Source organism: Alexandromys fortis, unplaced genomic scaffold, assembly GCF_014885135.2.
Source record: "Alexandromys fortis isolate MF-2015 unplaced genomic scaffold, M_Fortis_MF-2015_v1.1 scaffold_301, whole genome shotgun sequence".
In the NCBI taxonomy this organism is placed as follows: Eukaryota; Metazoa; Chordata; class Mammalia; order Rodentia; family Cricetidae; genus Alexandromys; species Alexandromys fortis.
This window is the reverse complement of record NW_026068170.1, coordinates 638,870-666,034: the sequence shown is the minus strand read 5'-3', so window position 1 is coordinate 666,034 and position 27,165 is coordinate 638,870. Positions and strand designations below refer to the sequence as shown.

Sequence of the window (27,165 nt, the reverse complement as noted above, 5' to 3'; positions counted from 1 at the left end):
GGACTTTAAACTCCGGTACAGTGTGCTGTCCACTTTTTTTCTTTCTGTGACAATACACCATGGAACAGAAGGTTCTTTTACCCAGAACTAGGTCATCTGAACTCACATTCTACCCCCACACATGACAAATTTATCATTCTTGTATTTCCTGTTTCTACCTTCTAGCAATTTGTTTTCTGTTGACAAAACAGAAACACATAGATTTGTTTGAGCTTCTGACTCTGAAAGAGCAAAGTTGAGGGGCCGGGGCTGGCGAAAGACTTCTTGCTGAGTCCTAAGATTGCACAGGACAACTGAGGACAAGAGATGGGGCACATGTATGTGCAATCTGTTGTAAAGCCATTGTGCTCAGTCATGGGAACCCGACCCTAACAACTTTATTCAGTCCAAATCAACTCTTCCAAACCTTTCACCCGTAAACACCTTAGCTGGCTTAGGTTCCTACCCTCTTTATTAAGTAACAGTGGGGTTTACATTTCAGTACTTGAATCTGAGAGGACTCATCTGAAATACTCTAGCCATACTGAAAACAGTACATGCCTTGTATGCATGGCTAAAACAAAGTAATGTGATCTGAGTGACCACCCCTCCTTTTATCTCTCCCTCTTGCCTATTCCCGGGCACCTACCAGATAGAGATTCATACTATTTGCTTCCCATGACCCCTGCCTGGAGGCCTAGGGTTGATCACCAACCAGAAGATGCTAAGAGAAGATGATGAGTTTTAATGTGTTAGTGTTCAATGAAGACAAGTGGCTGGTGACCAGAGCCTCCACAAAAGCAGACAGTAGTGATTCTAAGTGTTGACCTCATCACCTGCAATGGAATAATCCTCTTGTACCCTGTAAAGATTTGTCACTTGAATTGATTTAATAAGGCAGGAAGTATAGGTGGAGCAACCAAACTAAGGATAATGGGAAGGAAAAAGGCAGAGTCAGAGGGTCACTGGCAAACACAGAGAAGCAAGATGAGAATGCCTTACTGAGCAAAGGTACCAAGTCACATGGCTAAACATAGATAAGAATTATGGGCTAATTAAAGTGTAAGAGTTAGTTAGTAATAAGCCGGAACTATTACAATTTACAATTTACGATTAATATAAGTCTCTGTGTGGTAATTTGGGAAGCATTTGTCTGGTATTTGTGACTAGGTTGTTGGGACAAGAAACTTCTGCCTACAATCACCTTCCTTACTTCTTGGTTTACACGCTGTATTATTCTTTGTTCTGGCTAGTTTTATGTCACCTTGACACAAGCTAGAGTCATCAGTGAGGAAAGAACCTCCATTGAGAAAATACCTCCATAAGACTGGGCTGTAGCAAAGCCTATAGTGCTTTTTCTCAATCAGTGATTGATGGAGGAAGGCTCATTCTATTGTGGATGAGGCCACCCCTGGGCTAGGATAGTAGTCCTAGGTTTTATAGAGAAGCAGGTTAAGTAAGCTATGGGGAGTAAGCCAGGAAGCAGCTCCTTCTAAGGCCTCTGCATCAGTTCCTGCCTCCAGATTCCTGCTGTGCCTGATTTCCTGTCCTGAATTCCTTCAATGATGAACAGTTATAGGGAAATATAAGCCAAATAATCCTTTTCTTCCCAAGTTGCTTTTGCTCATTGTGTTTCATCACAGCAATAGATACTCTAACACATTCACAAAAAAAAAAATAAAATTAAAATTCTTCATCTTCTCCTAGGCTACAGACCTGTGAGCACCAACTATTCAAAAGAAACCAATGACACTTACTTGTATCACTACCCAAAGCAGTGCTTTCTATCATTTCATTAACCATGAAATTGTGTAAAGATTTTCTGATGCTATACCTACCTTTCTCTATGCAAAATTACTAGCTCTGTCCATCCCAAGTGATTCTCTGCAGCCTGTTAACTCATATTTCACATTCATTAAGAATGTCCAAAGGTAAATTGCATTTGTCTGGAAAATTTAAGTTCAAAGTAATACATGAAAAAAATATTGTCCTAAGCACATACCACACATTATCTCATGCAAACATCAATTACCTGACAAGTAGGTGTAATTGGGACTTTTTTTTTAGATGAGGAAGGGAAGTTTAGTGGAAGAAAATAAATTGTACATATTTTGTACTGATGTAATTGAAGTTTGTATGTACTTTTAAGGAATGTCTCTCTAACACTATTTTTGATAAATACTTGTATTGGATTGTTTGTAATATTCAAATGGTATCATCTGTGCTAATATCCCAACACTAACATCACTCAGTGGCCCCACAACCAAGCATTCTAGGATATCTAAAACTGTTGACTCTTCAAACATTTATATTAAGAAAAAAAAAGACTGTTTCCAATAAATTTCTACATTGCTTTTTACCCTCACCAGAGTCAGGTAGTCAGATATGTGCTTGCTTAAAATTCTTCAGGATGTGACGAGAGGATGGCATGGTGGGTAAAGTGTGCAATGCACAGCGTGAAGCCCTGTGCTTGGATCCTCAGTGCCATGTCACACCGGTGCACACCTGTAACCCCAGCAATTGGAAGGCAGAGACGGAGAGATCCTATAGGCTTACAGGCCAGCCATTCTAGTCAATTAATGAGCCCAAAAAATTAGGTGGAAGGTAAGTAGGGCATGACGCCCAATGTATACCTTTGATCTCTATAGTGGCACACATGTGTGTACACATGCATGAAACACACTATAGAGCACACTATTATCTCAGCCCTAGTAAAAGAAAAAACCTATGGTAAACTTACCAGCTAATCTGCCTATTATGTAGATAAGGTTGAGTAGCTAGCAGTTGTGGGTGTGGTGTCTTTACACTTGGACCTCTTTGAGGTGGGCATTTTCTCTCATCAGTTCTTTATTCTTGGACAAATTCAAGTTCAATTAAGAGCAGAAATCAAGAAGCTAAAGTAAAGTAATTTTTCTATTTTTTTTTTTTTTTTTTGTCTTTTGTTTTAGAAATGCCACTGGCTTCCGTGAGCAGAAGTTATGCACAGGCAGACTTGAAATCACCAGACACCGCAAGAAGGATGATTAAATAATTACAAAGTACATGTTTATGTTTTTCAGTTATTAATCATATATATTTGGTTCAATTGATTCTGTTTTCACTGGACCACTTGTCTAAGTGACAGGGCTCATAATCATTCTCATTAGAAACCAATTTAGAAAGGTAATTTTCCAATTAGCATGTATACACCAATATAGCATGTATTCCTGTGATAAAATAATTATAATAGCTGTTGACAACTTTCAGAAGAAAGCAAAGAATTTTGTTAGTGGTAAGACCTAATGAAAATCTGATGGGGTAAAGTAGAAAAATTGACAAGTACAATTCTACCCTCAAGAACGATTTGTTACTGATGATGAAATTGAGAAATACACAGAGTGAAAGTTGTGGAATTCATAGTGAAAGCCCGTAGGGTAAAATTAATTTCTTTATAACACAGTTTAAAGGCAAACAAAAGGAAATTGCTTGTGCCAGATGGGATAGGAAAGGCATTGTGAATAAAAATGAGCCTCTCTTTTCTGCTTACAAATATTTGAATTAAGATGATACCAGCGTGTCTGGTTAATGGAAAAACAGTATCGATGGTTACGCCACTTTGAAAGGTTTCCTCATTCTTTTCTAAATGGACTTTGTCAACACAGAAAAGTATTTTAAATAATATACTAGCTCTGGCACTTGCTATCACAGCACATTTTATTTTCTGTGAATTACTGTTTCAGGCAAAACAGGAAGAAGACAACGACAAGGTGCTGGGCTCAGAGCTCTTCTTCAGGCCCTACCACTTCACCTCTGTGCAGAAGGAGTCTGTGCTGTTCACCACACGCCAAAGGGACGTCGTCACTAGTGAACTGAGACGGGAATTACCTAGTCTTCTGTCAGCTAACTTCCACGCTACTCCAGGAGGTAACAAAAGAAACTGTTTATAAGCCATAAATCACATGCACGTAAACTTTAATATTGTGGTTTAATTGTCTTAGAGAGGGCCTGAAAATTACCTCCGAGTTTGTCCTGTCTTTTATTCAAACTGTTGTTTTGCAGCTGCTGGCTTTTTTCTTGTGAGCCCAGGCATTTTTATGCATAACATTTCCAGGCTAATCATCGGCGCTGTGGCTGATGGTGCCCTCTTCTGCTCTGAGCACCTACGATGTAATTTAGTACTTACTATGCCACTATTCATCTCTAGAAGCGTTTGTCTCTTCCACTCGGCTGTAGGGTAAACTCTTAAATATCAGCACTGATCCTAAAAGTATTGCGAGTAATAGCCAACGCTTATTGTTTACACTATGCCCTGCACTATGCTAAGCATGTTAAATGGACTATCAAATTTAATATGTAGAAAATTGCATCATATTTTCCAGTAGGCTCACATAATGCATCTGTACAATAACGTGTATTAGCACTTCATATCTACCAGCTCTCATTATCCAAAAATGAGAAACTAAAGGTATAAATATGAATTTATAGACTACAAGTATTTATCCTACAATTCCCTTCAATGTGCTGATGCTTCTGAGTGAATGTGGGATCACTCAATATCAGTTCCCATATGTCTCTCATGGCTTGATGATCAAGCAGTGGAAAAGATAAATAGAGACATTTGCGGTATTACATAGACTGTGAAGGCAGACTATAGTTCTTATTAAACTAAAGAAAGAATTTTAATGCTGGAAGCAAACTGCTCATATCAGACTCATGAAGGAGAGAGTGCAGCCATCCCCAATGGGGAAATTTACAGGAAAACTTTGGGTATTATTTGCCTTTAGTAAATGACTTCCACACTTACTAAGTCAAGGTAGTGAGAAATAAACATATCAGCTTAAAGTAAGAAGGAAGGGACTTTTGAAGAATGGTAGTGTGGGGGAGTGTGTGAAATAGTTACTGGCATGCTGTCGTAGACAAAGTACACAAATACCAACTTCCCCACCCCTGTACAAGTGCCTCTGCCCATAGGCAGAAAAAAGAGATCATAACCCTCACCTGCAGGCCCAATTCAATATGTTATACTTGGCCAACACTAAAGTCTGATGTTCAGTCATTATGTACAAACAGGTCTGCACCAATCATTAAAGCAATAAAAATAAGTCTATGCAATTGGTCAAATAACTATCATTCTAAGGCTCACTGGCTTAATTGAACAAAACATCTTCCTACAGTACACTCTGGTCTTCCCAAGGAATAAGCAAGGATTTACAATCCAACCTCAAGAGAGCTCCTCACACTTTGGCTCATGTGTTCTCCCTATCAGGATTGACGGGATCAGACCTACCAACACCCCAAGTACTTTACAGCTTTGTGTTTCTTCCCTATTCATATATATTTCTCACTATTGTTTCAGTTACTGCCAAGTCCTTTCTGTGGCATCTTCAACTGAAGGGGCCAGGGCCAGTTGTTTCTCTCCAGGGGCAAGTTTCCTAAGACCTCTGTCCCATATTACCGTACCATCCTGTGTTGTCTCATGTCTGGCTTCAGTCAGACCCTCAGGAAGTATGTTCAGTCTTGTAGACAATCAGGGTTCTACCCAGCCACAAGCAGGGACTGTTCTTGCTATTTTCAGTCAAACAAACCCCTGACACAGCAAACAGACCCCTGACACCACAGCCCCAGTTGTTGACCAGATGTCATGAACCAATCATAAAATGATTCCTGTACCAGAAGTGTCTCTATACCCAATCACTTCAAAATACACTTAACCCCAGCTGGAATACCCTTAAGCAGGATTAAAATGGACTGCCTTACTCTCCCCCAGGATCAATGCCATTTTGGGTGGACCTCAGCATGCTGTTTTTCTGTCTTGAGAATAAATCTGCTTTCTACAGTTGTGTATCTGTTGTCTTCTGGTCACTTGGAGCCATCTAAGAACCCTACACAACTTTATTGACGACACCAAGAGCATGAGGCAGGAATGTCCTGTGTTTACACATATTTAACCCCCCCTTTTTTTCTGTTTAAAGCCTTATTTGAAACAAAAATCTTTACCTGAAATTTAGATCTTATCTAGTCCGAATTCTTCAGGAATCTTGTTACAGAAATGGCTTTATGCAACTTTGTACCATGCAGATGTGAAAGTTCTGCATATAAAAAGGAAGAAACCCTATTTTTACCACATTGTCTTCAATAGGTGTCTCACTTTGTCTTATTTTGATGTGTTTCTGTTATACCTGGTTCAGTTCCATAAAGAGGCTTAAAATATCTACACTTAGTTATATGGTATAGTTAAATACTAAATTTGACTTCTTCATGAGAATTGTATACAGCATGGTTTTTTTTTTTTTGGCTTTTAAAGACAGGGTTTCTTTTTGTAGCCCTGACTGTCCTGGAACTCACTCTGTAGATCAGGCTAGCCTTGAACTCAGAACTCAGGAATCTGCCTGCTTCTGTCTCCTGAGTGCTGGGACTAAAGGCATACATCACCACTGCCTGACTTTTGTTAGCTCTTACAATCCCTAGCACATCCTACATGTCTTGTTGATTTTCTGTGTTTAGTAACAGTTTATGAATAAGTTAACTTCCATACTCATCAATTGCAATTGATATACCATATAAAAATGACCAGATCTTAGAAGTGAACATAGACTTCAAATACCTAGTTTTTCCAGTGTTCAGAAAGGGGGGGATTGTTTTTTTTTTTTTTGTTTTTGTTTTTTTGTTTTTTTGCCATGGCTATTTGTGGTTCAAATCAAAGAATCTTCTAAGACTTTTAATTAATTAATTAATTAATTTAAAAAAAAACAGTGTGTGTGTGTATGTGTGTGTGTGTGTATGTGTGTGTGTGTATGTGTGTGTGTATGTGTGTGTGTGTATGTGTGTGTGTGTGTGTATGTGTGTATGTGCAGGTAGGTGTGTTTGAGTTCAGGTGCCCAAAGAGGCCAGGCAGGAATCTGGGTGAGCTGGATCTGGAGTTGTGAGCCACCCAAAAAGAGTTCTGGGAACCAAACAGCAGTCCTAGGGGAGAGCAATAAGCATGCTTAATCACTGAGCCATTTTTTATTTCCTCACAGGCTTTTGTTTTTGATGCTAGAATTCAGATGTTTAAACTGAAGTCACCAGAAACTGATAATCACTAGTACATTAAAATGGAGGTTTGTTTCAAAGATAACATTTTTACTAATGCGTTCAACGTGCGTGTGTGTATTTCCTCAAGCCACACAAAGGGCTATAGAGAAAAGACAATTAAGTATAATATGCAACTCATGCTCTCGTGGTCTTTGTTATTTGTTTGAAGAGGCTAGAAAATCATACGTTATTTTGAAATGAAAGATGACAACAGATGATTAAGTTGTGAAAATACTGATTAATGAATTAGTCTTACTTAGCATTCATTGAAAATGCCAGTCTTTGCATATCATTTCCTGAGAAGGGCCAGTGTGACAAATCGTATGCAGTGTGCCTCTGGTAACTAATGTGTGCATGACAGTCATGTTAGGTGAGAGAACAGGGTGAAGGTGACCGGGGGAAGGCCAAGTGCAAGTCATGCACAGCTTCCTAATGCTAGAATATATTGCAACTCGCAGAATGATTTTCTTGTCAGCAAGTCACCCTGGAAACTACCAGCTATAGAGATGGAAAGTCATGGGGAAAATGGCTGACAGAAGGCAAATAGATGAGGTCTCAGTATTCATATAACATTACTATGGGATGTCACTACACAGAAGCTGTAGTGTTGGATTCTGTAATGAATACAGTCAGACTGAATGGAATGGGTATGCTATAGAAATACAGCACAGCTTCCGAGATTCTTGTTTCAGGGGCTTGAAAAAAAAAGATGGTATCATTTACTGAGAAGAAGAAACATCTATCAAGTATGGAAATTTACGGCAAAGAATCAATCATTCTCCCTTATACATACTAAATTAGAGTGTCAGTGGAAAAGCCAATAGTAGGTATGTATGAGACAGTTCTAATAAAAAAGAAACCCACAAAGCCACATAAATAGGGGCACAAGGAAAAGGACTACTATCAAGAGGAACAAAGCAAAAAATACACATTTGAAAATTTGTACAGGGGAAGTATTTAGTGTCCAAAATTTAGATTACATTGACCAGGGGGCAGTCCATATCTTGAGAACAAAAAACTGAAGACAGTTATGGATACCCCCAGTAATTGAGCTTGGGGCCTGTGAAATGGCTCTGTGGGTAAGGGTGCTTGCCACTAGGTCAAATGGCCTGAGTTGGGTCTCCTGGATACAAATGGTGGAAGGAGAGAACCAACTTCCAGAAACAAGCATACATAAATAATGCCTGGAATAATGAACTTATAATTTTATTTTTTGTGTGTGGAATGGCTCACAACATTAAAAGTTCTAGTCCAAGATTGGTTGGCCATACAACTTGAGCAAGGCAGCTTACTACGGTGTGAACAAGCAGAGGGACAGAACTACTCATCCTATGGCAAGGAAATAAAGAGAAAGGATCCTGGGTCTCACAATAATCTCTTAAGGCACACCTCCTAACGGCCTCCCACTGGCACTGACTGCTTCTAGTTTATATCCCAATAACATGCCCTCTAGACCAACCCTGTCACACACATACCTGGGGAATGCTCAAGACCAAACTGCTGTGCTATCACTTCCTGGATGACATGTTTCTGGAAAAGATAAAGGTATCTTAATTCACCTCATCTTGTCATATGTCACTGTTACAGATGATTGCACATCTTACTTTGTCTCTAGTCTTCTCTTCTGGCCACTGGAGAATGGTGGTATAGCTAGATGGACTTCTTAAATAGCAACGCAGGGCTACAGAGAGTCATGGCACAGCATTAAGGGAACATTAGATAGAAAGACTGTCACCTGGATAGCCTAACTGTCTTAGTTAAGGTTACTATTGCTGTGATGAAACATTATAGGAAGGTAACTCGGTGGGGGGGAGGGTTTATTTTGCTTACACTTCCACAGTGTTGTTCATTATAGAAGGAAGCCAGGGCAGGAACTCAAGCAGGTCAGGAACTTGGAGGCAGGGGCTGAAAGTCATGGAGGGATGTTGCTTACTGGCTTGTTCACATGGCTTATAAGCCTTCTTTCTTATACTACCCAGACCAGAGGTGGCCCTGCCCACATTGGGCTGAGCCCTCCCCCATCAATGACTAATAAATAAAATATCCCACAGTCTTGTCCACAGCCCTTCTCTTTTTCTATTTCTTTTTTAAATGTAATACTTTGTTCTGATTTTTTTTTTTGAAATTTCACATCATTCTCCCTAATTCTACTCATTTTCTAGTCCCTCTATATTTTCCTTTCACCTCTGCAGCATCCCCATCCAAAAAAAAATTAATTAAACAACAACAAAACACTTCATTTCTCCATCTTTCCCACCTCTCCATCATCTCTTCATTTGTCTTAATGGCATTGGGAGCTGTGGGTGTCACAGTACAACTTTTTGTCCAAACATCTTTACTTGCAAACACTCCATGAAATGAGTTGTTGGTCTGGTTCAAGGCCTCTGGCCTCTGGTGCACCATCAATACTGGACCTCCACCTAAGCGCCTCTTGGACATCCTGTTGCCCCAGTCATGGGTATCCTGTGGCTGTTGTTCCACAGGACCAGTCTCTTCTTGAGCTCCGTCAGGTCTATATGGAATAAATGTTGGGGTGATCCAACTCAAAGCACTGACTGTGAGTCTGGGTGGCAGCTGAGTGGGTCAACCACAGCCTCTGCTGGGATGCCCCCCCCCTCAAGCAAGGGGTGGAGCCAGCTCTCTTGTGCCCATGTCATCACAGTCAGCGCTTCCATACCTGAGATGAGGTCTGAGACCAGTTTTCCTGAGTGCAGGGTCAGCTCTCCAATGAGGAAAGGGGTCAGATCTCCCAGGGCTGGGGGGTCACTGGGGCCAGCTCTTGTGTAGAACAAGCGAACTTTCCTGCGGCAAAGGCCAGCAAGGGGCAGGACAACATCTCCCAGGGCCAATGAAGTGTGATGAAGGTTCAGCATGACCTTCAGATTTCTACAGGACCATGGACCCAGACAGTCCTCAGCACCAGCCCAGGCCCAGATGTCACCATGCCCCTGCTTTGTTATAAAAAGGCATGACATTTTCACAAGTTAATCATATATTTCATATTATATAAATAATATTACATTTTTTTCTGCAATAAATACAATAGCCTCTGTTCTTGTTAGTTTTAATTGTCAAATTGACACTGCCTAGACTCATCTAAGATGAAAGCCAGAATTTTGGGCAATTGATTGGTTTGTGGGCAACGCTGTGGCGGTTTGTCTTAATCACTAACTGGCACAGGAGGTCTCATCCCACTGTGGTCAGCATTGTCCCTAGACAGGTGTCCAGGGCTGTGGAAGAAAGCTGAGATAGTGTTGTGAGTCAGCCAGAAAAGGAGCCAAGCAAGTATTGATTCTCCATGACTTCTGCTTCTGGTTCTGGCCTTGAGCCTCCATCCCTCTCATTAAAGGACTATGGCATGCAAGTATAAACCCGATAAACTCTTTCTTCTCTAAGTTGCTTTTGGTCACAAGGTTTGATCACTGCAACAGAAATCAATTTACAACAACCTCATTATCTAAATGCCTAATAGAAGCATATGAATGAAGAGACTATTTTAAAATAATTTGATATGGTCTTTTAAAATATTACATGTAACACTTTGTATTTACAAAAGTAGTATGTAAAATTCAGGTGCCATAGTTCCTCACATTAATAGATTTCCACTCTAGATGAGAATTGTGGAAAGAAAAGACTGCTAAGGATCCGAAGAGGCACAGTCAATTTAAAAATGAGTACTACTCGCATATAACGATATGCACATTTCCTTTGAAGATCTTAATGGAAATTCCAAGTTAACTTGGACTACAATTTATATTCCTTGGCCTCCCTTACATTTATGTTTTGATATGTGATAACTAACGGGAGAATGAACCTGTTGTGCATCTTTCCCTTGGGAGACAGGAATGAATTTCTGCTCACGTGCGATAGCGCTGATGATAGATAAATGAATTGGTTCTGCCCAACTCTATCCTGGGGAACCAATGAGTTCAATGGAGTTATTTACAGGAGTGTGGGTATCTGAAAGGCAACTGCATCAACAATAAGCCTGCTCAGCCCAGTTCTACATGGGTATCAGCATCATGGAAGATGCCTCACTGGAGGTCCAGCTTGCTCACCATCATCCATAGGAGAGTCTCTTCTTCCACAATTGTTTACTGCTGTGTAATGTTGAGATGGGACTTGTGAGTTTTGTATCTTTCATGAGCTTCCTGGGTCCCGTACATTTCTTGAACTTTCTTAGAGTTTGTGTATTCCTCCCTCTCCAGAAGAGAATGTCTCAGTGTGGAAGAAATAGGTATATTATAGCATTTTGGGGGCAAGTTTCACCAATAAAAGAAGGCAGTCCTTTCATTTGAAAATGGTCTTGGTTTAAGAGCGGTCATGAGCAGCTCTCTTGGGGCTGATGTGCAAGGCAACATAGCAGATGAGCCACTGTCACCAAAGTGATGGGGCTCTTATACTGGAAGTTTTCTGATTGCTGAAACTTTTGTGTGCAAGAGGAAAGCAACATTTATATTGTGAAAGTTAATGCTATTTTTCTGGGTGTGGTCTGTTCTCTTTGGGAAGGCTTATCTCTATACAATGAAGATGTTTTAATTGGTGAGCATGCACTTCTTCCCCTTCTTAGCTTCTTGATTGGTCTTTATTATTTGTCTTTATCCACCTCTCAACTTTACTTTATTCTCTCTCTCTTCCTTTCTCTCTTTTTTGCTCCATCTCTCTTTGCCTTAAAAAGGAATCATAGGACTATGTGCTTGTTTATGTTGAATTGTGCTATCACAATGACAGTTTAAAAATACAGGTTTTGTGTTTCTCCTTTCATTTTCAAAGCCAGAGGAAAATAATCATTTGCCCTTATTCTTAAGAGAAAACAGAAAAATCCTTCATCCTATGAATGTTTTTCGTGGCTCTGATATTCTAATGGTGTTTTTTTGCCCTCTAGTGAATCTGCTTTCCATGATCGATCAGCGTCTCCATTCTGATTAAGGTCACATAAAGGGTATATTTATGCCTGTAGAAGTTTCAACACATCAATTGTTTGTTAAGTTTGAGATTTAACATTTTCTGCCTTAAAGGTTTACTTTGGAGGGGGGATCTTGAAATGTGTGTCATGGCATGGGGAAAATATATTACAAACAAATAGAAAGCTTTCACAGCTGGGAATTACCCTCTCGTTTTTAGAAATCCCTTCTTGTTTCCATAAATGCAATAAAGATTTAGCCTCTGATCTCTGGTCATATCTCACCAACTTTCATTAAAAAATAACAGGCAGAAAATATGCTCCTTATAATTTCAACTATATTAAGTTGTCATTTTAAGATATTCAAATTGCAATAAACCAGAGCACTTAGCATCCATTCCCACTGAACACTTAGCCATTATTTTAAAACCAGACTATATTTCTATTTTTCCTTTTTTTATTAAAAGATGACTTTAACCACACAGTTAGGTGATGTACTGAACTTAATTATACTGGAGCCTCTTTACATAAACAGGTTTTATACTCCGTCTAAATAGAAGAATTTTTTCAATTACAAATTTGGTGTGAATTCTCATTTAAAATTTCTTGAAGATGTAAATGAAGCTCTTGATATCTTTAGGAAAGATTAAAAACACTTTGTGATTCAACCTTCTGGGCTCATTCTAAAATGGTTATGGATATTAGTCTGTAACGACTCTGGTTATAACTGAGAAATCTGTTTAGTTGTACAAAAATAAGATTTCATTCTATAAAATAGCTTCACATTCTGCCGTGTGTGCTCTTACACATGAGATGCACCACGAATCATCTAATCATTAAGCCTAGTTATTCTAAAAGTTCATGAAATACAGTGCCCTATATAAAATATAGGGTAAGCTCTTGGGGACTTACCCCATTTCCAGTCTATATGAAGGATATTGTTTGTTACCTTGTATTTAGAACTGGATTAGGTTTCCTCCCCCCAAATATTTGCTGTGGAAAAAGGCATATGTGAACATATTCAATAAATATTTAGGTCCCAAATAAATGTATTTCTTTTCTGCTTCCTTTGTCTAATTAGGACTTATTTAACCTAACTCTTGACTTCATGGTTTTCATGTATTTATATCAATTACAATGGTGACCATAAAGGGAAATTGAGAAAGATTTTGGTATTTTCAATGCTCAAATGAACAGAAAATAGAATGCAAAACCAAAACCACAATACAACACAAAAATGTAGCTCTCTTATGAGAGCTAACATTGTTAGAGTAGGCTCTAGCTGTCAATCAGATTCCTCATTAAACCAAGTTAGCATAACAGAAAGCTGTGTGGTGGGGAAATCATCATCCACTTAGATCCTAATGGGACTCAGATTTCCTTAAATGGTCCACTCCTAGGAGTGAAGATGTAGAGAGATGACAAGACACAGAGATGTATGGGCCTGTGTTCTTGAATTTCTTTTGCCTATGACTTTAAAACATATGTATCCATCATTAGCTCTGTAATGCATATTTTTGCTTCAGATATGAAGCTCAATAATATGTATCCTATTAATTGCTTAAGTCTTATATGTCTTATGTTGAAAGTGGTAATCTAAAACCTGTAATTCTTTCTGACCTATGGCTACCATTCTCCAGTCTTCCTAGCAAATTAAATAACACAATCCATGCATTGGTGGCACACACCCTTAATCCTAGTACTCAGGGGCCAGAGGCAGGCTATTCGGTTCTACACAGTGAGTTTCCTGCCAACCAGAGCTACACAGTGAGGCTCTGTCTCTCTATATATACTGATATGTATTAAAATATAGTTTTAGCTTACACAAAATTGATTTTACACATGGAAACTAAATTTCATTTTAAAAATACAGGCTCGGATTAGGCCATATTTTTAGACCTCCCCTTTGCCTGAGTTTTCACCTCTTCTGGCTTGGATATGAAATGTCCTTCCAAAGACTCATATATTAAAGGTTTACTCCTCCATGCAGCAGTGTTCAGAGATGGAGTGTTGATATATGACTAGAGTATGAGGCTCCAACCTTATCAGTGAGCTTCCCACTGTTGAAATCTTGCTAAACGCACTACTAAAAGGTAGAACATGCTCTGGATGTGTATAGTGTGTGTCTGTTTCTCCCTCGTCATCCTTCTCTTTATCCTTCCTCTTTTTCTTTCTCTCTGCTTCTCAGACGCCATGTGACCAACTTTGCTTCTCCACACACTTCTTATCATACTTCAGACCAGTACACAAGCAACAGAGTCAACCAAGCACAGTTTAAGAGCCCCAAACTGAGCAAAACTAACCTTTACTCCCTTATTTTTGTCAATTCTTTCATCACACAGATTGACAAGTGAATGAACATATTTTTTCTCTAGTCTTTCTCATCGTACTTCTGCCCTCTCTGTATGTCCTGTCATTCAAATCACTGCTCTTCTGTCCTCCCTTGACACATCTATGACTGTGGCAATTTTCTTACTATTATATTCCTCTCTCCTTAAAAGACAGTCTCCTTTTACTATTATTATTTGTCCTGGAACTCTCTCTGTAGATTAGACTGGCCTTGTTCGTAGAGATCGACTTGCCTCTGTATTCGGACTGTTGTGATTAAAGGTGTTAAGCACCACCTCCCATTATTCTTTCTTTTCTTTTTAATTTTCTGAGACAGAGTTTCTCTGTGTAGCTCTGGCTGTCCAGGAACTGATCTCTAGACCAGGCTTGCCTCAACACAAAAATCTGCCTGCCTCTGCCTCCTTAGTGCTGGGATTAAGGGCTTGCACCACTATGCCCAGCTCCCTTCACTCTTTAAATACCAGTTGACATGTTTCTTCAGAGACACTGCTGCCAACTATTCTGTTACCTTCTTCTTTTTCTTGTTTTGACAGAATATTGTTTCTTTGAAAAGGCTCAAAATTTTCTGAGTCTCCATCATGGATTTTAAGAGTCTCTTCTTAAATTTACTTCTGAATTTACCAACTCTACCATATCCACACATCTTTACTTGTCATTTTTCCTGCTTGGGTGTAGGTAGGAACCTCACCTAGTTTATCTCACATTTCCTCTCTCCTGTGTCGATCTAAGTGCTGAATTAGTCTGGTGAATTTATTGTAATTTCATTCTGGAATCTTCTTTCATTATAGGTAAGCATCCCTTGTTTTGTTTAATGAGTCTTCTTTATACATCCCTTAACAACATATGTGGGTCAGGTATTCGCTCTTCTCCAGACTTATGTTTCTTAGGTTAAGACAACTGGAAAACTTTGAAAATCAACGACAGCCTCACATGTCTTTGAGTGACTATGAATGTCTCTATCATCATAATCCAATTTACTCAAAACTATTTTCACATAATTTACATTGTGTGCATGATTAAAAGCTGTCTTACTGCAAAAATTACAGAATATATATATATATATATATATATATATATATATATAGAGAGAGAGAGAGAGAGAGAACCAGTTCTCAATTTGTTTTCCCCCCTTCCTCATTTACTTCATCAAAGCCCCCAGGTCCTTGGTTTGGTGCTCCCCAAATTTATGGTGGGTCATTTCTTCTTAATCAATCCTCCCTGAAAAGCTTTTACAGACAATAAAGGAGAACCTCCATTTCCTACATGATTCTGATTCCTCAAAATGATAACAGAGACTAATGATCCTGCATGGGAAAGAAAGGGGAAATATTCTTATATCAAGAGTGCATAGCTGTGTATGGCTGTGCACACCTTTAATCCTAGGACTTGGAAGGCAGAGTTGGGTGCATCTCTGAGTTCAAGGTCAGCCTGGACCACGTAGTGAGATCCAGGATAGTTAGAGCAACATAGTGAGACTCTGTCTCAAACAAATGCCCCCACATAGCCATATATTTTCTATAGCAAGATTCCAAAGTGACAGAAATTTCTGACAAAAAAGAAATGGAAACAGAGACTTGGTATGTTATATACTTTCTGTGATTAGGATGGAAAAACAAAACAAAATGAAAACCCTTGAGATTCTAGGGAATAATTAAAGCTTTTTCAGTGCATTAATTTCTTACTGCTGTTTCTTACAATGACCTTATTGCTGAGTGACATAAAAAACCCAGCAACAAAATCTATAATCATAAAACAATAACAACAATAATAACAGCAATAAAACCAATGTAGCAGCATTGATTCTGTGGACAGTTATGGCAGTAACTTTAAAATATAGGTGCTGGTAGGAGTGATTCCTTTTTCCAGGTCACACAGTAAGACGTACTCAATTACTGTGTCTTGTGGTCGAAAACTTTTGATAAGTTCCCATCAGTTTGTGATGTGTGCAACGGGAGAACTAGCAAATGCTGAGACAAGCTTTCAGTGTGCCCATGCCCTTCCCGGGTTGTAAGTATCATACTTTCAGAGGCCATGGTCTAATAATCTCTTACTTCATTGTACTAGTCTGATTCGGTATTGATTACACTCTCAACTTTCCTGTGCTCACTAGCTCACTACTCTTTCTGTCAGTTGGAGATGATTGCCTCCATTTCGGGGCCTTTCCTTGGAAAATGTATCTCTTTCAAATGCTGCCTGAACCAATTTCTTAGCATGTGGAGGCAGGGTAAAGGTATGCGACCATGAAAAGAGATCATCTATAGCGCAATTTCTTTGGCCCAAACAAGAACCTCTGGATTTATAGATTTTAGACGGAAAAACCAATACATGAAATTTTCTAAAGAAAAAAAATGATATTTGAAGCCACGAAGAAAATTCACTTGCTATTATAATCCAGCCAGAAATTACATAACTCTTTTTTTGACTTTTTACCTTTCATACCAAAATAGAAAAAAAAGTAATTCTAACACTTTTATTATAGATGTAGGGTCACTGAAATGGAATATGCTGGACTCGGATGGTAGAAGACTCTGTGTCTCTAAATTTTCTCCTCAGCAAACAGTTTTCCCAACCCCCTTTATTTCCACAAACCCCTACATTTCAAAATTGGCAGAAGAGATTTGACAGGATCAGTGAATCTCATCATTATTAGGGAGAATATCTCCTTTATCATGAACGTTTCATTTTCTTTCCTTTTATTTGTGTCTTTATATGTTTGTGTATGAGTATATGTGTACATGAATGTGTATACCTGTGCACATGGATGCCAAAAGAGGTGTCAAGTGTCCTCCCTATATTAACTTCTGTTAATTTGAGGCAAGGTCTTTTCCTGAACCTGTGACTCAGATTTTCTCAGTTAAGCTGGAAGCCAGCACAGCCGGACAAACCTCATATATCTATACCACCTGTTACTTGTTATATGGGTGTTGGTATCTAACTCCTGTCCTTAGCATTGCACGTCAAGCGTTCTTAACTGCTGAGCAATCCTGAGGACGGAGGTATATACCAAAATCACCTAAAATGAAGACATGTATTAAAAATTATGTAAGTTTAGGCAGACAGATGCTCAGTTACTACTCCATGAAAGGACATCTTGAAGTACGGAAATGATAAGATAATTATGCTATCTTACAAGGAATATCTGGATTTAATTCATACCAGGTGTTCAGATGCTAGTTTATAGAAAGCTATGAAAATAAAACAGAGATATGAGTGCGAATCAAAATAAGAAAAAATGTAAGGGTCAATAGAAATTGATAAATTTGTGTTGGGAAAAAGTTTAAAAGCATATTAGCCTGCAAAGACAGAAAGGATGGAGAGGTAGAGTATGATTGCAAATGAAGCAGGTCCTTTTTAAAATTAGTTTCTTTAGATTTTCAAACATGTATACAGTAAATACTGTTTCTATCCATATTTATATTTTCTTTCCCATCCCTATGGACCCCTCTTCGGCATCTCCTCCCAGTTTGCTTCCCTGACTCACTACTTTTGACTTTATTTTGGAACCCATTTGGTTTTACTAGAATCTGTGTGACCATTGGATAGGGATTAGCCTTAGAGGCTGGTAGGGTCACTAGTGGGTCCACGACTGACAGAAGTCGCTGCTCCTTTCCCTGAATGTATCCAGCAAGTAATTCAGCAGTGAGGTTCTGGGCTTCTTGGTCTCCTCCAGTCTTGCATGAGTGTTGAAGACCCATTTCTATGCAGACCCAGTTTAGGCATCCACAGGTACTGTGGGCTAAGATCACAATGGCTGTGTCTTGTGCAGATGGCAGTATTTTGCAGCCCTCCTCTATCTTCTGGTTTTTACACTCACCCACCACCACCCCCGCCCCTTCCTCTGCACCTTCTGCGCTTTCCCCGGAGACATAGAAGGGATGATATAAACATCTTGTTTAGGGATGAGCACTCATCCATCACTTTCTCTCGGCACCTGTGCATCCTGAATCTTCTCATTCCCCACTATTCACTAGAGATGGCTGCTTCTCAGAGTAAGGCTGTGAGAAACATGTTAAAATGTAGTATGATATAGGGAAGGATAGGGAAGGGTGATAGTTGGAAACAATGCTTTATCTTGAAATCCTTCTATGGATCTCTGTCTGAGTTTGGGTTGCTATTGCTAAGATGAAACACCATGACCAAAAGCAAGTTGAGGAGAAAGGGTTTATTTGGTTTATGCTTCCATAGTCCATCACTGGAAGAAGTCAAGACAAGAACTCAAATGGGGTAGGAACTTGTAGATGGGAGCTGATGCAGAGGTTGGTGGAGGGTGCTGGTCACTGACTCTATCACTATGGTTTGCTCAGCCCACTTTCTTATAGAACCAAGGACCTCCAGCCTAGGGATGGCCCCATCCACAATAGGATGGGCCCTCCCACATCAATCAGTAATTAATAAATTGCTCTACAAGCTTGATTAAAGCCCGAACTTTGGGAGGCATTTTCTCAATTGGGGTTTCCTCCTGTCAGATGACTCTAGCCTGTGTCATGTTGACATAAAATTAGCCTGCATAGTCATACCTAAAAAAAAAAACCTATAAAACATATTCTGTGACAGGCAAAGGGAATGGTATATGATGTTAGGGCCCTTGGAGTATCCCACAAAACAAAGACATCTCTCACATATACTATCAGCAAGAGCATTGTTTCTTCCAGCATGCTGGGGTCTGCCAGCCAGACAACAAAATATCTATGAACCAGACCAGAGCTAGCAGGCTCCTTTTATAGGCAACCAGGAGGGGGGCGGGGTTAAGGCCATCCTAGACCTAATTGGCTGGGGATTAGGTCATCCCGAACCTGATTGCCTGGGACTCTCTTCTTCCTTCTTTATCAGATACAGAAACCAAAGTGAAACTAGGCTGACTGAGGGTGAAACTAAACTGAGACCCAGGGCAGTGGCGTCTGACTGAAAGTAAAACTAAACAGAGATGCAAGCCCAGTGGAGACTGCGGCTAGGAGAAGTTTGATCCTAAAGTACTGTGGCCTCTCATCTAACAATATTCAGTAATAAACAGAATATAGAGGAGCTGTGTGGTAGATCTGAGGGAATAATCAGATTGAGACTGAACACCAACCGCTGTACTCAAAACAAGTCAATAGTTTCAATGACAACTTTATGCCTATGCTATAATAGGACAATAATGATATTAATATTGTTGAAACAACTAACATTAATGAAGTATAGGGAGATTATTTTTGATTTTCATATTCATTATTAATTTAATGCTTAAGTTCATAAAAGGAGTTTTGCTATGTGCTTGCATAAACACAGGCAGATAGAAGTGTATGTTGCTTGGGCTTATATTGTCACTGGGGATGACTTTTTACTGGTAATGTGATTTTATGAAATATTAAACAACTCATTAGAATTTAAATACAAGAAAATGGAAGTCTCTTAAACTATATGGTAGTTACAATACAACAATACTAAAACATTACTCAGTTATACTAAAACATGCACACGGAATGGAACCTCATTTAGGATTCAGATAATTACGAACAGATTTTGTACCTCTGCACTCTAGAATTTAAGCTCCCAGTGCGTGGTCCCTGGGACAGCAGTGCCAGCATCATGGAAAGCATCTTAGACACACATCTCCTGCCCTTATGCCATGCACAGTGAATGAGAATCTGGGCATGAGTACCAGCAGTGTGCGTTTCTGATCGAAGGTAAAGACTAGGACCTACTGCCTCTAAGGTATCCTTGTCAGTCACAGGATTGGAGACAGATGTTCATTCTGGGCAGCTGTTCCATGAACTGCATATCTGTTTCATATTTACTAAATACTCATTGTATGCTTGGTAATTAGAACAACCAAAAGCACTAGACACAACAGGACTGAAACACATATGAACTCATAGAGACTGCGGCAATATCACAGGACCCACACAAGTCCAAGCCAGATGGGTTCCCAGTGCTGAGAGGGGAAGGAGACACAAGTCCCCATTCCTAGCACAGAAATGATCTCCAATTGATAGACACTCATAAAAGAAATATTAGCTTTCTCCAATGCAGTCTTACTGGGTATACAATTCACACTTAAAGGTAGGCCCCATGCCCAATGGTAGATGGCCAAGAAAAACAAACCCAGTGGTATTTATGAAGGGTTTCTTTGTCTTATAAAGCGTCATCTGGGATTTTTTTCCTTCTAGGTCTTTTGCTTACTATTATGTTTCCAGTTTAGTGTTGTTATGGGGTCTCTGTCTCTCTCTGTCTTTGTGTGTGTGTGTGGTGTGCCTTTTCTTTTTTCTCTGTTTTCCTGTTTGTTTTGTTTATTTGTTTTTATCTTATCTTATATATTTTTTCTCTTTTTTGAATCCCTATTTGCTTTTTACTGAGAGAGAGCAAGAAAAAGTGTGGATTTGAGTGGGAGGAGAGGTGGGGAGTATCTGGGAAGAAATAGGGGAGGAAAACCCATAATCAAATTATAGTGCTTGGAAAATATCTATTTACAAAAACAAAAGTACCCACAAATTTCTAAAATGCTCCCTGTGTTATGGGGGGTATCATCTTAATTCTTATGCCATTATCAAGAAGAATAAACAGCATACAAAGAATGATAAAATAGTAAGATTTGTTAAAGTGAAGGTAGATACATTCACATAAGCATAGAAGCTCATCCCATGGGAAGATCCACCCATAGGGTCTGCTGATATTCCACCTGGTATCTGTTCTGTTTATTTTCTTTTAAGTCTGGCTCTCTGTTTCAAATGGTGGGGGTCTCCCCCACACTTGGCAATGCTTTTCTGGAGTAAGCTTGAATCAGAGGTTCTTTGCTTCTTTATAGGGCTGCCCAAGGTCTGGGTAATCTCATGAATACTTAATTCTTGTCTATCTCCTACTTAACTCTTAGGCGATCCTGCTATTCTGGCTAAGAAACTTTGGGTTAGATAATGGCCGAAGCCTCAATTTATGATTTTGTAATGTTCATGGAGGCAGCAGGAACTTAAGAGGCAATAGAATCATAGACAAGCTAACAATTCTGTGTTGAGTGAGATTACAACAGTGTTTCTTCAAAGACATATCCAGTCAGACCTTTGTAATTTTATTATGTAACTGAAGCAACAGAAATGGAAGGGGTAAAGGGAATGGGGATAAATTGCCCCAGGCTATTCCTTCTGCTTCAGACTGCTAAAGTCATCTGCTGACTGGGCTGCAACATCGGTTAGATAAGATGGTGCACAGCATGCCTTTGTGTGATAGAGTTGTAAAGGAAAGGGATGTTCAGCTCCATGGCTTCCACAGTGCTCCTCAGACATGCCTAATACAAGAGCATTAGAAAAGTCTTCAGGGAGACTCATGACAAATGTTGAAAGAACTGATTCAGATTCGGTAAGCGTGGAATCTTATCAGCTGGAATTTAAGATAACAGCTAAAACTGGACTTGACAAAGCAGCCAACAGTGATACACATAGAATCAGAACAGACTGCTAGCGACATTCATTGCAATGAGGCTATGCACTTATTAGACTTCTGAGGTGAGATGTTAATAAGCAACCAAATTGATATAACTGACAAACAACAGGAATGAATGGCATTTTGAGTAAAATGACTGGTTGGGTAATTCATTTTTGTACACCTCTACCCCTTTCAGTTAATTTCCTCTCCTCTAAAACTGACAAAAGAAGAAGGGATTCATGTGAAATATGGACATGTCTTTCATGTTAATCAGAAACTGGCTGATAAGAACAGTCTACGTTAAGGATAACTGTTGGTGTGACAAGTCTCTAATTGATCAATTGACCTCTTGATAGGGTCTAAGAGAGAAACATAACTGCTGGTCAACATAATCTGAATTTCCATGACATGTTTCTAAAACTTTCATTTTTATGAATGTTCTGTAAATGTGTGTATGTGATGGTTGAAATCAGTGTCAATTTTCTTTCCCTTTGTCTCTTTCTTTTTTTTTAATGGAGTTTGTCAGTCTTGACAATTCCTATTTAAGGTGTATGATCTTCAATTAGCCAAGAAAATTGTTTTGAAGGTACTGTCTATAATCAAGGTTCTTTCCATTTCTTATGCATTCAGTAAAAATAATCTAATCCACGATCCCAGTTGCTGATACGAAGAAAACTAAGACTCACAGGCATAAGAAATTAGATGGTGCCCTGAGGTTCAATGAAATCCATGTTTAGAGAGGCAGGAGGTAATGCACAAAAGGCTATGATGTTGATTCATTCTGACTGATCAACAGAGAAGCCTTCTCATCAGAGAAGAGCTGACTTCTGTATGTGGGGGATGAACAAAGTCTTAGACTTAGACAATGAAGGTGTGAATATCCTCAAATTGAGAAGCAGATCGTGGTTTTACAGAACATAGTGTATTTTTATAACATCACTAGATTGATGGACCCTGGGTTTTGTTTTTCACTTTATAAGCGATTTTTTTAAAAAAAAAATGTTATTTAGTAATTGATAACAATTCACAATAGATTATCTTACGTAGGTGTTCTCCATTGAAATGTTTAGAGCATTTTCATTTCCAAAACAATCATTGTGTACAACTTTCTAAAGTTCTGTTTGCAACTATCTCACCCTTGAAAGTGAGGGAAAGAAACCAGGTGTAAATCGGCGCAATAGAAATTGCTCACTAAAGGATATGGGTTATCATTACTCACTAGAGAGGAAAACCATATAGAACAGGTGTTGTTAAGGAATTCACAGCAACTCAGTTAATTTCTTCCCACCACACAAGTTCCGAGCTGAGCAAGCCCTGGTATTGTCAATCTAACCTTTTTTTTTTTTTTTCCTGAACCTGATTTACTTTCATGCTGTATGCATCTTGTAAATGATTAGGAAGTTCATAAGTTTTGGATATTGAAAGGGAATTTCTGTTAGGTTTACATCGAAAGTTGGCCTTTGTTTTAAGCTACAGTTTAATTTAAATATTAAAATACTTAATTAGGGAAATCTAGAGGGAAAATCGATAGATTTAGTTGTTTTCAGCCACTCAGAGTTGTCATAATAATTGATACTTTTTCTTTTTTTCCTTAATTCTTCCTATAACTTGCCTCAGTGTTGAAGGAATTCTGGGGCTAAGGATAGGTAGATTTCTAACATCAGGATACCAAGAGAAGGTTATTGGGTGCACAAGCTAGTGTCCACCAAGAATTAGTGTCCTGAGTGAACGTCTTCATCTAGTATCTGCAGAGGGTCCTTGTACACATCATGCCTACTCTTAGTTGTCTATGGTGTTTGGAGAGACATCTTGTTTTAGTCAGGTTTCTCTAGGCCCCAGAACTTAAGGAGAGAATCTCTCTCTCTCTCTCTATCAAATATATGTATATGAATGCATGTGTGTGTGTGTGTGTGTGTGTGTGTGTGTGAATTTATTGGAATGACTTACATGCTGCAGCCCAACAATGGCTAGCTATGAATGGAAAGTCCAAAAATCTAGAGTTGCTTGGTCCCATGAGACAGGTGTCTTAGCTGGAATCCTGAAGATGTAGGCCCCAGTGCCAGTAAAGGAAGGGATGTCCTGACAAGGTGAGGGCAAGCAGGCAAAGAACAAACACACCCCTTTCTTCTTTTGTTATCTTTTCATCAGAATGTGTGGCCCAGATTAAAGGTGTGCTTTCTAGGCTCAAAGTCTGGATTAATGGCATACGTCATTTAGCCTCAAGATTCGGATCAAAGGCATGTTGTTTTCTTGCCTCAAGGTTCAGATCACAAGTGTGCCCTCCTTTCTAGATTATAGTTCATTCCAGATAGAGTCAAATTGACAACTAAGCGGATCTCTTCCCTCAGTTAACCTCTTCATTTTCTCTCACCAGTCGAGAGCTAATAAGGACCACCATTCCTGACTCAGCATTGTATGGTTTGAATCCCAGTTAATTTGAGAAGATGTTTGTGCTATTTTTATTATTATTTGGATTATAATTTCAAACACTGCTGAGGACAAGGAAGGATAAATTGTGAGGTGGATTTACACAGTGCCTCAGTCTAACCTGCGGTGTGCTAGCCGCCTCCACCCCACCGTTTCTGATAACTGTTTCTTTTTATGCATTGTCATTTCTTACAAGTGGCCAACTTCTTACCCAGTGAGAGGCCAAACTTGGGAAAAACAAAGAAACAAACAAAATGTAAAAAAAATTCTCATTTCCCTGTATAAACACAGACCCTTGCTACTGCAGGACCACCCTCCTCAGGGCTTCTGGGGAGATATCTACTTTTCTAATCTAGCATCCCACATGCCATTGTAATCTCTGCTTCCAGAAAATGTCTTTGCATTTTATTTTCTATAAGTCCCTTATCTCTAACAAACATAGTACCACTAGATTAGGGTCATCTGAATCCAATGTCAACCCTGAAATTGACAAAGCCTGTGAAGAATCTAGTTTTCAAACAATGTTGCTTTCTCAGGTTCTGGGTAGATATGTTTATTGGAAAGACTCTAGTCAGCCCACTACAGTTTATGAAAGAGAAGAAAATCACAATCCATATGTAAAGAGGAAATCTACACATCATGTACTCCAAAATCTTGGGGTTTAGTTGTTTGTTTTGCCAACTTGTCAGTAGCTAGAGCTACCTGAGAAGGAACCACAATTGAGAAAATGCCTCCCTAAGATCAGGCTGTAGGCAGGATTTTGTGGGTATTTTTTTAATTAATTAATTAAATATTTCTGTCTCTTCCCCGCCACCGCCTCCCATTTCTCTCCCACTCCCTCAATCAAATCCCCCTCCCTTGTCAGCCCAAAGAGCAATCAGGGTTCCCTGCTCTGTGGGAAGTCCAAGGACCACCCACCTCCATCCAGGTCTAGTAAGGTGAGCATCCAAACTGCCTAGGCTCCCACAAAGCCAGTACTTGCAGTAGGTATTTTCTTAATTAGTAATCAATGAGAGAGGGCCCAGCCCATTGTGGGTGGTGTTATCCCTGGGCAGATGGTCCTGAGGAGTACAAGAAACCAGGCTGATTAAGCCCTAAGGAACCAAACAGTAAGCAGCACTCCTCCAAGGTGTCTGCTCCAGTTCCTGCCTTGAGTTCCTACTCCAAACTCCCTTGTTGATGGAGTGTGACCTGAGAGTATTAAGTGACTAGACCTTTAGCTCCTTTAATTGCTTTTGATCTTTGTGTTTTATCATAGCAATTGAAACCTTGGTTAAGATATTCAGAGTTCAATGTGTATATTTATATATAATATAATTCAAATACTTTTCCCTTCAAGTATCTTTAAATTCAATACAGATACAGTTTTAGCCTCTTAAGAATTATCAACATCAGTAATAAATATATGAAAATTGAGTAAATGGAGCAAAACGGGATCATGGTTCACGTGTTTGTCAGCACATACTCTGCCTCTGCCTTAAGTAGTATTGGTAATCGATTTTGTTTCCATTCGCTTTTGCCTGCTCCTCTGTGGAAAAGGCCATGCCTTATTAATCTTTGTCTACAATAAAATTTTACATGTTTTATATGCTTAAAAAATGTGACTTTGACATTTGTATTATTATGTCCAGAATATACTAAAGCATTATTGTCGGATAATGCTCTTGTACATTGTAAAAATTTGTCACTCATATTGGTTTAATGAAATGCTGATTGTCCAATAGTCATGCAGGAAGTATAGATGGGGCAACAAGACTAAGAGAATTCTGGGAAAGGAAGAGACGCAGTCACCAACCAGACTCAGAGGAAGCAAGATGAGAATGCCTTATTGAGAAAAGGTACCAAGTTATGTGGCTAAACATAGATAAGAATTATGGGCTAATTTAAGTTGTAAGAACTAGATAGTAATAATCCTGAGCAATAGGCCAAACAATTTACAGTTAAAAGAACCTCTGTGTGTTTATTTCAGGCTGAATGGCTGTGGGACTGGGTAGGACAGAAAGTTCTGTCTACAGAACACATACCACAGAACTGCAAATCTGTTACAAAGATTTGCAACCACAGATAGATTCACCTCAAATAGTCATAATTAAAATGATATGATTATTCTGAAGTTTTTACACTACAAAGCAGTGAGCTAGAATAAGCTTTGAAACCAGTGGAAACTATCAGAAAGCCTGTACTCTTTCTAGTCTCTTTTTTTCTTTATTGATTTTTATTGAGTTCTACATTTTTCTCTAGTCTTCTATCTGTAAGGCATTTACCTCTTAAGGCCTATCTCTGTGATTGGCAGACAATCCTCAGGAACAATGGATGGACTGATAGCATAGGCTGCTCTTCTGGAAGTACGAAGACTGACATAAAGAATCAGGATTCAGGAGTGTCATGAGCTCACAGCACAGAACAATCAAGCAAACAAAAGACTCTTCTTGGATGCTTCGTTAGTTAGTTTACTAATTCAAATATTTTTGTATGCCAACATGTATAAGGTGTTGGGAATGGGAAGAATGATTAATTCAGGTAATAAAATCCTGTTTTTGTGTAGATTATATTTTAGTTGATGGAGCAAGTACTCTACATTCACAAAATTTATTGTTTGTAATAAATATCAGTAATGATATTTTAATAAATCTTGTATAAAAATATCCTATATACATCTTGTGAAAACTATAGAAAAATATTTTGGTATGAACATTATTTGATGAGTTTTAACTGGATTTTGATTTGTAAAACTGCTGACCTAAAATAATAAAATAATTATCCCTTTAAAGCTATTCATGATCTGTATATATGAATATTATAATACGTATGTGAAATTCTTAAAGAATTACTACCACATATTATATTTCATAAAAAGATGTGCTAATTTTACAAAATTGATTTAATATAATACTGAATTATTGCAGCACAGCCACAGATTTTTTTCAAAGTGAAAGTGAAGTTTTAGCAATCATTCAGTGTGTGAGGATGATTATCCGTATAGTAAGCATTTGACCTAGGATGATTAATTATTCAGGCAGCCATTAAACCCATGATGACTGCACTGACAGGAAAAGCAT

At 38.9% G+C, this 27,165-nt stretch overlaps 1 long non-coding RNA gene across 1 annotated transcript in view; it reads left to right on the top strand.

Moving 5' to 3' along the window:
- The first annotated feature begins 3,554 nt into the window (after window positions 1–3,554).
- Window positions 3,555–27,165, top strand: part of LOC126492179 (uncharacterized) — a 113,771-nt gene continuing 90,160 nt past the window's right edge. Inside the window, exon 1 of the long non-coding RNA XR_007589544.1 lies at window positions 3,555–3,882. This is a non-coding gene — a long non-coding RNA (uncharacterized lncRNA). The remainder of the gene's footprint in view (window positions 3,883–27,165) is intronic.